Source organism: Panthera onca, chromosome D4, assembly GCF_046562875.1.
Source record: "Panthera onca isolate mPanOnc1 chromosome D4, mPanOnc1 haplotype 2, whole genome shotgun sequence".
Lineage (NCBI taxonomy): Eukaryota > Metazoa > Chordata > Mammalia > Carnivora > Felidae > Panthera > Panthera onca.
The window spans coordinates 80,097,971-80,107,087 of record NC_138351.1 but is presented as its reverse complement, the minus strand read 5'-3'; the positions used below and the strand labels follow the sequence as shown (position 1 = coordinate 80,107,087).

General features: G+C 51.3%; 1 long non-coding RNA gene across 1 annotated transcript; it reads left to right on the top strand.

Annotated features, from left to right (window-relative positions):
• The first annotated feature begins 1,959 nt into the window (after window positions 1-1,959).
• Window positions 1,960-8,413, top strand: LOC132663803 (uncharacterized). Its single transcript, XR_009603282.3, has 4 exons — window positions 1,960-2,420; window positions 3,353-3,506; window positions 4,955-5,249; window positions 8,251-8,413. It is a non-coding gene; the product is annotated as an uncharacterized LOC132663803 (long non-coding RNA).
• The last annotated feature ends 704 nt before the right edge of the window (window positions 8,414-9,117 follow it).

The following is a 9,117-nucleotide window of genomic DNA, read 5'->3' as shown; positions in this document are numbered from 1 at the left end:
GAGTGGAAAAGATGAGCTTACTTCTGAACACACGATTTTTGAGAACAACACTAACCCTCATGAAGCAATTGGTTTTCTTTCCCATGACTTCACCTTATACTTCCCCCCCCCAAACACTTGTTCCAATAAGAAGGCTTGAAAAAAAAATCCCAAAACTAATATCACAGACATGGAAGCGGATGCATTTGCAAGGAAGTTATTAAAACCACCTTGATTTTAATAAATTTACCACCAGGTAGCAATCTCTCAATGTCGCCTCTTTCCAATTTGCATGTGTAACTGGCATCTCGTTAAAACATCATTAAGAAATTGAAAACCAGGAAGACATAAACAGACACAGAGATGAAGCAGAGGAGGCTGGGGGAGGAGGCTGTGGGTAGCAGAACAGTGTGGACTCCTTATGTTAAAAAAAAACAAAACCCAAAATGCAACTTGGTTATTCAAACGCAACCTGATTAACGAGCAAAGAGAAGCAGAGTAATGTAGATACTGTTTACAAATGAGCAATTATAAGACTTGTGTAAAAGGTTCATTTTCCTGGAAACGATTGGAAATTCCACTAAAAGCTACTGTCATTTTTCCTCAGCTGGACCGCCATCTATGTGTGCGAGAGAGCTTTTTCTTCAAAGGATTAACACAAGAGGGCAAGCCCTTGGTGACTGGGCTCCTAGATTCTGGTTCCTCTTCTGTGGGCCCGATGAACTTTTCATTTTTTTTTTTTTTTTTTTTTTTTTTAATTTTTTTTTTTTTTTTTTCAACATTTTTTATTTTTTTTATTTTTGGGACAGAGAGAGACAGAGCATGAACGGGGGAGGGGCAGAGAGAGAGGGAGACACAGAATCGGAAACAGGCTCCAGGCTCCGAGCCATCGGCCCAGAGCCTGACGCGGGGCTCGAACTCACGGACCGCGAGATCGTGACCTGGCTGAAGTCGGACGCTTAACCGACTGCGCCACCCAGGCGCCCCTGAACTTTTCATTTTTATTTGTATCTTTGGTGTGTTTGTAAATATGTTCTTTTTTTTTTTTTATGATTCCAGAAATGATAGACAGATGCTGTTGATAAAAAAAAAAGCTATATGAAAATCCATCGGATCAAACTAACCTAAACAGGCGATGCGGTTTAATAAAAGGAGTTCAAGCTTTGGAGCGGGTCAGGCATGGGTCCGACTTGTGGTTCTGCTGCTTAACTGATCTGTGAAATGGGGATGTGGTTCGGGGAGGAAGAAATGAGACAGTGTTTATCATGTGCTGGCATATGGCATAAAGTTCACACAGTAGTGATCAACCTACGGTAGTTAATAGTTAACACTACGTCCTTCCTTTCTCTCCTAAAAATCGCTTCTTGTAATTCTTTACTGGCTTTATGAACTCTGACAAACGCTGGCAAACTAAGCCTTTCAGAATTTGGCCCTAACACACCTGTTTGGCATTTTATTGGTCTAGAAAGCTAACTCCTCTTGAGATGACCCCAACATTTCCGAGGCTTAGCACTGAATGGAAGATTACGTCTTGCTCATGGCACAGTTCATTACGGGATTGGGAAGGGGTTGCTCTGTTCCCCATAGTCATTTGGGGACCCAGATTCTTTCCATTTTGTGGTTCTGGCTCTTCCTTAGGCTCTTAGAGTTCTCTTCATGCACCTAAGGGAGTGGATAACGTTCACCATTATCCATGCACACCTGCTCATCACGACCTGGTCGGATGATGCTGCACACATGACTTCTTTCTGCTGGAGGGACGTAGTCCCATGGCCTCATGAAGGAGCAAGGGAAGCTGGGAGATGTAGTCCATCAGTGAGCCCTGAGAAAGGGAGACCGTGCAGGTGAATGAGTTCTCCCAATCTCTGCTGCACAAATTAGCTGCAACGTACCGGCTCCAGTCAAGCCATCCAGAAAGTTCTCTAACTGACTTGTTTTGAGTCACGTATGAATCCTTCTTGACACGTGTTTTCCAGGTCCTAGGAATGACGTTCTTCAAACCCAGCCGGGAGGCTCAAGTGAGGGAGAAAAATTCCCGGAAGAAGAGGGGAAACAGTGCCGAGCAGACACAGCTGCTGGCGACTGCCACTGAAAAGCCCAGCCCCCAGCTGGGTGGCCCGCAAGATGGCGGCTTGATGGGCAAAGCCATGAACCTTGCCTTCAGCACGCCCACACTGGCCAAGCCGCCAGGGAACGATTCCGGCTTGGGTATACTCAAGGGTTAGGGGATAGGGATTACCTGAGAAATGCAAACTGAATTCAAAGGAGAAAGAAACGGGTTCCAACACAGCAGCCACGGTGCAGCACCCAAAGGATTACTTGTGCAGGCAGGAGACCAGCCCCGTGTGGCGGTGGGTGCAACGACCAGCTGGAGAACCGGAGTCTCCTTCATCGTTCAAGTTGGGACCAACTGTACCTACATCATCGCACTTCTGCAAGGGGTAAGAGAAATAATAGGGGTGAAGGTTTGAAAGAAATATAGCTGGTCGTTGCCAGAGTTCAGCAAAGACTTCGTGGAAGAAGTAGGATTTCGGGAGATCGGGTGGATCCAGGGTGCAGTGTGGGCCTGCAGAGAAGGGGGGTGGCGGGCACCCCAGGCCAGGCAGAGCAGGTGCGGTGTGGGCCCGGGGCTGGGTGTGTGGCCCGTTGGGCTGAGACGAGGAAAGTTCATGCCTGGGGGAAAAACTTCCTTTTGCAGGCCTCAGCCCTCAGTGCTGCGACTCCCCGTCCCTCATGGTTCTCCGAGGCCCTCTCAGAACGAAAATTTAGAATCCAGGCCGGATGATTCTGCCTGTGTGTCACGATTCTCCATCTTTTCTTTTTTTTTTTTTTTTTTTTTTTTTAATTTTTTTTTTTTTTTAATTTTTTTTCAACGTTTTTTATTTATTTTTTTGGGGACAGAGAGAGACAGGCAGAGCATGAACGGGGGAGGGGCAGAGAGAGGGAGACACAGAATCGGAAACAGGCTCCAGGCTCTGAGCCATCAGCCCAGAGCCTGACGCGGGGCTCGAACTCACGGACCGCGAGATCGTGACCTGGCTGAAGTCGGACGCTTAACCGACTGCGCCACCCAGGCACCCCGATTCTCCATCTTTTCAAGGGCAGTGGGCCGGGCCAGTTTCTGAGGGTATTTTTAAAGCAGGAGGCAGGGCACCGCCAGCCTGGAGATCGAGTGTAAATTTGACTTAATGGGTCTTTCTCTCTCTCTCTCTCTCTCTCTCTCTCTCTCTCTCTCCACACACACACACACACACACACACACACACACACCACAAATGCACAGACACTTCAGGGCTACTACGTTCTCCACATACAACAACATTCATATACAAGGTGTATAATTCTGATGGCTTGTTTTAAATCCTATAAACAGGTTTGCAGATTTTTGTAAAGTGCCTTCCACATGCCAGGCACGCGTCATAGGTACAGCTTCTAACCCTCCCCAAACTGCTGCAAGGTAGGGGTTTTCCTTCCCATTCTACTGGTGAGGAAACGGAGGCTCAGAGCAGAAGGGTCAAGGTCACACAGTGAGTAAAAGACAACTGGGATTTGGGGTCCATCTCTCTGTTACGGCCAACAAACACCAGAGACAATAGTTGCTTTGGTTATTGGGGCGCCTGGGTGGCTCAGTCGGTTAAGCTTCCGACTTTGGCTCCAGTCGTGATCTCACAGTTCCGTGGGTTCGAGCCCCGCGTCGGGCTGTGTGCTGATGGCTCGGAGCCTGGTGCCCGCCTCAGATCCCGTGTCTCCCTCTCTCTTCACCCCTCCCCCGCTCGTGCTCTGTCACTCCCTCTCTCTCAAAAATGAAGGAACGTTAAAAAAAGTTTAAAAGACATAGTTACTTTGGTTATTAAAAAGACTAGCAGCTAACGTTTACGGCACACGTCCTCCGAGCCGGACATTGTGCCCAGCGCTCTCGCACACAGGACCTCATCGGATTCTTGCAACCCTCCCAGGAGGAAGGATCCGTTACTGTTATGTCCATTTCCCAGACATGGAAACTGAGACTCTGTCCCCTGAGTTAAACAACTTGCCACAGTTTCCGCATGGGAAAGCAGAGGGGCAGGCTTTGGACCCAGGCATTTTGATTCCGGCTTCCTCTCTTGTAGCCTCTGCATTAGGCTGCCTTGTTAATGGCAATCCTTACGATTGTGTGATTTTCGATGTTCATTGTAGCACATTTCGGTGTTCCGTAGATTGGGGGAGGCAGGAGGGGCTCTACTACTCCGTGAGCGTCTGCTCTTCTCGGTTCTCCGTACGATAAGCAGGGCCAAGCGAAAGCTCCTTTCTGCCCCCTCCGCACATGGGCTCAGAGAAGCAGAGTGTGTGGCCAAAGGCGCAGGGCAGGGTTTGAATGCAGATACGTTGCCTGGAAAGTGCCGCCTCCAGAGTGCTCGGCTGCCCTGTGCTTCTCGTCCGCGTCCTGAGCTTGTTTTTGAGTTGGACGCAGCAGGTTCTTTGCACGTATTGATTAAACCAACAAACAGATAAGTGTTTCCACTCAGCCACGTCAATGAGATTCCAGGCTTCTTGGTTACCCGGACTAAATGTCTCTTTTTTCCCATGGTATTCACCTAGGCACATAAACCCGCGACAGATTTCTAAAAAGTTCTTGGCATTTATTGAGCACATACTGTGTGCCAGATACTGGCTTAAGGACTCTGTGTTTTCATCGGCCAACAATACTTTGAGGCGGGTATCGTTTTTCCTGGGCTCAGAGAGGGTGTGTGTCTTGCTCGGGGTCGCCCAGCTAGTAAGGAGCAGCCCTGGGGTCAGAGCCCAGGCCTCCTGCCATTATCCTGACCTCATTCCATTACATCACTGCCCCTGCAGTGGGAGAGGCTTAGAAAAAGAAGATGGGCTTCAAGATAAAGGCAGGCTGGCCACCCTGTGAGTTAGGAAAAAAAAAATCACAGATAACTTTGTGTGACTCTAAATACTTTACTTTCTTTTTTCCCCCCTTTAATGTATTTAGAATTAGAGGCAAGCGTGAACGATACCAGCAGAGCCTGCTAAAAGCCTGCCAAAATGACAGGGGAAGATTACACAGCGGGGAAAAAACCGTGTCGACGTTTCTTGTGGCATAAAAGCAAAACCCCAAACAACAAAAAGCCCCCAAAGTGAGAAGTGACAGCATCTGTGGAAGATCAGTGGGTGAAAGTCACAGGAACCTGGGCTTTAAATCCAGATAAAGAAGACTTTCCAGCGGTCAGAGTTGTCCAACAATAATCGAGGCTCCTGGAAAGGTAGTGAGATCCCAGTTCCTGAAGGTATGCAAGGGCTGCTGATCAGGTGCTGAAGGGGCCAGGGAGAGGGTGGTTCAAACATCTAAGGTTTGACTAGACCACGCCCATGAAATTGATTACAACTTCAACCCATTGTTCAGACTAGAGGCTTACAGGGGTTTCATGTGCCAGGCACTGTGCAGAAAGCTTTTCTCATTCAGCTCAAGCCTCGGCCGGGCTTAAGAACTCCTTAAGACTGGGTAAGATCAGACCAACCTGGATTCTGGTTTCATGATTTGCAGTAAATGCGAAACCCCAGCATAGTTTCTTGTGTATGTCTGGGGCAGTGTGTGTGTGTGTGTGTGTGTGTGCGTGTGTGTGCGTGCGCGTGCGCGCGCACGGGGTAGGGTGGGGGTTCATGCTCTCAAGGGAATCTCTGCCTCTGAGTTCCTGTTTACACTGAATCCCTTTAGGACAGTCTTTCTGCCCCGTGCCAAGATCGAGAGCTCAGAGGCATCACTTGATTTCCACAAACATGCACCTTGGGGCGTGGGCTGGACCCTGCAGAAGGTTTGCAGCCACAGAGGGGGCGTATGCTGGGGTCGTGCAAACGGCATGAGACCGTAGCCGTTCCTGTTGGTGAAACCATTGGACTGCACCGCCCGTGGGCATGCCCCACTGGTCCTTGGACCTCGTATAGCATCAGCCCTCCTCCCCAGCTCCCCAGCTCCTTTCTTCCCTCCCCCTTTCCCACCTTCCTCTCAAACAACCAGCCAATCCGCCACCCAATCAACACACTGACCCCTTGCCAACCAGCCAGCCCATCAACCAACTAACCAGCCAGCCAACCAGTCAGAGGCTTATCTTTCTTTAAAAAAAAAAAAAAAAAAAAGAACCATCACGTGACATGCCAGGTCGCGATCCAAAATAAACAAATGCGAAGCAACAAAGGAACGAATGAATGAACAAGCAAATGAAGGAAGGAACACCCAAACAGTCCATCAGGGTGTTTTCTAGAATTTGCCTTCATCTGTACTGAGAACTCTGCCCCCATCCCAGGCAGGCACCGTCAGGCACGATAGTTTCAAAACCTGCCCTGTCTCCTTGAACCCTGACGACGACCCTACCTGTAGGTGTAACTGTTTTTCTCGTTACCCAGCTGAGGAATCTGAAGCTGGGAGAAGGGAGGTCACTTGTCCAAGTTTGCACGGCTGGGGAGGAGCAGGACCAGGAGTGCGGCTGAGGCCAGCTGAGCCACACGCAGAGATCAGAAAGGCCGGAGCTCTCCGGGCTCCCTGAAGTCTGGTGCCAACTTTTAAGAGGGCATTTTAAAATCCCACCAAGTAACATTGTCTCGTTTTCTCCTTCACGCGGGGCTGGAAGGAGGTGTTTTCCTCCCCGCATCATAGCCCCGCAAAACTGAGACTCAGAGAGGTGTCTTACCCAGGGTCCCCACCTCTAGGATGTGGTGGGTCTCAGGATTTGAATCCCCTGGTTCTAAGAGCCCGATGTTCCCCTCCCCTTGCCACGTGTGCCTCCTGGGTACTAGATTAATGAGACACAGAGACACAGAGGAGCTGGCATCCGGTGGGGACCATCAGCCATGGAAATGGCTACTCACAATGATAAATTCTCTAACAGGACTTCTTGGCATGCAAGGGTCGCAGAGGAGGCAGGAGGGCCAGCTCTGGGGCCCACGGGAAGCCTCCCAGAAGAAGTGACCCCAGAACAAGGTTCAGAAGAGTGGCTAGGAGCCCAGCATGTGGACACCTGTAGGGAGGAGAGACCATTCCAGGCAGAGTGGGTCTCCCGGCGAATGACACAGCCTCGAGAAATAGCCATGCTTGTGTGGGAGGGACCGGCTGCCCAGCAGGAGAGGCGAGACTGAAGCGGTCAGTGAGGGTAGATCGTGCAAGGCCTGGAAGGCCGGAACAAGGGTTCAGACATGATCCTGAGGGTGATGGGGAGCCACAGGAGGCCTCGAAGCAGAGGGGTGCCCTGTTCGCTTTGAGCAAGGTGCCAGGGGTGCCTTGGACACCGCACGCACGCACGCACTTGGTGCCTTGCCTTTCTCGGGCACCATTAATCTTCTTTTCGGGAATGGGTGCTGGGGGTTTTAATGAACTCATTACTCATTCCACTGTCAGGTGAGTCCGATTGTGGTGGGAGGTTGGGTGGAGGGCTCGTCCGGCTGGGGCTGTGAGGCTCTGATCTGATCTCCTCAGCAGACCCTCTGGCTCTGTCCCTGGCAGGAGCTCACCCGACCTGTTCCGGCCCTCCCCTCCGCCTCCCCTCCCCATCCCACGCTTTGCTGCCTCCTCAACTCGCCAACATCCATTCCGATGGGCGTGATTGGAATCTCGTCTTCCCGGAACTTGCTGCCATCTGTCCCTCCCTGTGCCTGTGTCTTGTTCACACCCTCTGAATCTCTAGCTCACCGCTGGGCGTGGGAAGCTTCTGCCTGGGCCCTGGATGGGCAGTCTGCCCATCTGTCTCTCCTCCTGGCACCCCTACCCCCAGCCTCGGCTTCCCTCCCCTTCCCTGCCCTTCCCCACCGGGGACTTTCTACATGACCTGCTCTTCCTTTTTTCACCTTGAACTTGTCTGGATGTCTGTCTGTCTGCCCATCTCCTCTCACCTTAACCCTCTGCTTGTTCATCTCTCCCCCTTTCCTCCCCCTGTCCCTTCTCCCAGAATTGTCTGGAAACAGACCACTCCAAGATCTATTCAGTAGAAGGACGCTCAGTTTTGAAAATTCCTAACTATTCTGATTAGATCCAAGTAATTCATGCAATGGGCTTCAGGGTGGAAGCCGACCCATCTGGCGGAAGCCGTGCTGAGGCCACTGGAGGCACAAGCGTGGGGCCCCGGGCACCTCCTTTTCGTGAGCCACGTGGCCCTTTCGTAATTAGGAGCTTCTAAGCCAACCTCATGTCCTAGGCCAGCTAGAAGACGGGGAAGACACTCCAAATCACGCAAGCAGGGACGTTTATAGGTGAAAAGACCCCTTGAGAGTCAACTGTTGTCATTTTTTTTTCTTTCTTAGATATGGAGAATGAGGCTCAGAAAAGGCAAAGTTTTGGTGACTGGCTTAAGGTCATTCCAGGAGAGTCGGTTGAGACCCCAGGCCTGCTGACCTGTAGGGATCTTTTTCCAACCCAAAGAAAGCACAGGGCATCGCAAGCTCCCACCCAGGGCTGCAAGGCACACGGTGGGGGGGGGGGGGGGGGAGTGGTCTCCTGGGCCCTCACGCGGGCCGCCTTCCCGCACACCTCGCCGCTGACCCTGGCAGACGAGGTAAAACTCTCTTCCTTTGGTGTTTCTGGCAGAAATGCCTCTCTGTGGACCAGAGCATGTGCTCTCCTTCCTCCGTGTGGGCTCCTCCCGGGAGATGCTCCAGCATGGACTACATTTCCCAGACTTCCTTGCAGCTGGGTGGGAACACGTGGCTGGTTCTTGCTGTCCCGTTGTGAGCGGAAGCCACGCGTGTCACTTCTGGACGAAGGGGTTTGATGAGAGGACACGCCTTCTTCATACACTTGCTTTCCCCTTCATGCGCCAGGTGCAGAGGGACCCCGAGGACCCAGGGGATGGCACAGCCTCATGATGGAAGGGACCTGGGCCAGCGAGCCAGAGAGAAACCGGTCAACCGAGAACACCCACAACACCTGTTACACTGGCGACAAGAGGCTTATTTGTCCCAGCAGCCGGCGTTACCCTGAACGACACAGTGTCGGTCACAGGCTGCTTACTCAGACTACCTGAGTCTATGTATTAAGGTCATCGTCATCTGCTTTCCTATTTTATTGGGGAGGAAGCCCTGTCCTGAATTTCCTGAACCATCAAAGGGACTGTGCTGCTTGTCTGCCTCTCTGACCGATCTCCCCTGACCCCGCACTGGCTCCTTATTGTC